Here is a 2501-nt window from a genome sequence, read left to right on the forward strand (position 1 = left end):
CAGCCTTCGCCTCCCGGGTTCAAACAATTCTCCTGCCTCAGCCTCCCGAGTAGCTGGGATTACAGGCACCCGCCGACATGCCCAGCTTGTGTTTGTATTTTTAGTAGACATGGGATTTCACCATGTTGGCCAGGCTAGTCTCGAACTCCTGACCTCAAGTGATCCCCCCGCCTTGGCCTCCCAAAGTGCTGGAATTACAGGCATGAGCCACCGCTCCCGGCCTATTTGTGTTATGTCTTACAACTGAATGTTAATCTATAATCATCTCAATATAAAATGTTTAATTCGAAAAAAATGTATGGATTGGCTTCAGATTCCTTTTGTCTTTATATGTCTCAGATTCTTAGAATTGCAAGGCAGGATAAACACATTAATACTGTCGGTGAGAATATCAACTCTCCTATTTCCTGGTCCCTAAAGAGGCCATATTTTTGTAGAGCACGAATTTTTGCATTCAACAAAAATAACTCATTCACCAGTCGTGATGACGCATTCAGTGAGGACGCTGAGTCTCTGAGCACGTGGTAGGTTTTGCCTTACATAGCTGATTCAGATGTCTAATCTTCTTTGCTGGGGTGCTCCAGCAAAGGAAGCCTGAAATGCAAAAATTGCTGTGAGGCCCCTGTGGCTGAGGACCGAATTGGGAAAAAGTAATAATGGCCGATAACATTGGCAAGAAACCTCCTCTTCTATAGGCCCTATTGGTCCCTGTTATATATTCTGGTGAGAGGTAGGCAGAGGGACAATTAATGATATTCAATCCTACTGGAGGGGAGTGAGTAGTAAAGCACCCAGACCGAAGATGATTTGCTTCCCTTTTATAGAGTATTTTGGGGACTTCTGGGGAAAATTGAACTTACTATGACTAAGGGATAGGCATAGGAATGCATGGTCTGTTATTTTTGAGACAGTCTTGCTCAGTCCACCAGGCTGGAGTGCAGTGGGGTGATTTCAGCTCACTGCAACCTCTGCCTCCCAGGCTCAAGGGATCCTCCCATCTCAGCCTCCTGAGTAGCTGGGATTACAGGCACGTGCCACCAAGCCCGGCTAATTTCTGTATTTTTTGTAGAGATGAGATTTCGTCATGTTACCCAGACTGGTCTCGAACTCCTGGGCTCAAGCGATCCGTCTGTCTCGGCCTCTCAAAGTGCTGGGATTACAGGGGAGAGCCACCGCGGCTGGCCTGATTATTTATTTTTAAAATTTAACATTTGTATGGTTTACCGTGCTTAGACTATCTCTGGAATTAGGGAGTAATTGTTTTGAGGGAAACAATTGTTTTGGGAGACAGAGAGACATGGTTGAATGTCCTTGGTTTTATATTAAAGAATGAATGACTACATTTAAAATACAATATTAGCTGGTGGCCAGACCAGCTAATATTATAGGAATAAGACTCTCAAGAGGTTTTTGTCTTTCTTTTTTTTCCCCAAGTTTTTGCTTGAAGGCTTAAGTCCAGAGAACTGTCACCTTTCCATCTTTGCCATTGGGTCTACGGGTGTCGCCGGCATGTGGGTTACACTTTTTTTTTTTTTTTTTTTTTGCTCTGTCGCCCAGGCTGGAGTGCAGTGGCACCATCTCGGCTCACTGCAAGTTCCGCCTCCCGGGTTCACGCCATTCTCCTTCCTCAGCCTCCCGAGTAGCTGGGACTACAGGCGCCCGCCACCACGCCCGGCTAATTTTTTTGTATTTTTAGTAGAGACGGGGTTTCACCGTGTTAGCCAGGATGGTCTCGATCTCCTGACCTCGTGATCCGCCCGCCTCGGCCTCCCAAAGTGCTGGGATTACAGGCGTGAGCCACGGCGCCCGGCCATGGGTTACACTTTTAAGCGTATGGATGAAATAGAGTGGACGTAACACTTGACTGGGAGTCAGAATACTTGGGTTCTAGTCCCGGGTGGCCCTAAGTAGGTGACCTTGGGAAAGCTCTTATTTCCCAGGGCTTCCGTTTCTGTTATTTGCACAGTGAAGATGCTCATCTCTAAAGTCCTAGGTCATTTTAACAACTGACTGTCTCATTTTCTTCTGACCCCACATTTGGGAGGGAGTGCTTCTGCAGTGCGCCGCTCAGGTCTTGAGTGAATATATTTTGCCCATCGGTTCAGGAGCCGAGGCTAAGGGAGGCACCAAGAGGGTGACGGCGCCCCCTTCCCAGCTCTGCAGCACAAAGCCCTTCGCGGCTGACCGCAGCGGTTGGTTCGCGTCCTCCATACTACTTTTTAGTCCCCAGCCTGATTCCTGGAGTACAGCTGGTGCTCAACAAATACTGAGTGAATGTGTGAGGGAAATAAAGGAGAGGCGGACGCTGGCATCCGGGAGCTGCGCAATGACCTAACGAATTTCTGCAAAAATTACAACTACCCCGCCTTTCTCCTAGGCTTCAAGGCGACTGCCGGGTGCGAAAGGAACCTCACACCCCTCAGAGGAGAAAGAAGCTTTTCAGACCGGAGAGGCAGATGGGAGCGCGGAGGGAGGAGGCTCCAGCCAGCCCGCCCCCGCGC

This window comes from Mandrillus leucophaeus, unplaced genomic scaffold (assembly GCF_000951045.1).
Source record: "Mandrillus leucophaeus isolate KB7577 unplaced genomic scaffold, Mleu.le_1.0 Scaffold3, whole genome shotgun sequence".
Taxonomy (NCBI): Eukaryota; Metazoa; Chordata; class Mammalia; order Primates; family Cercopithecidae; genus Mandrillus; species Mandrillus leucophaeus.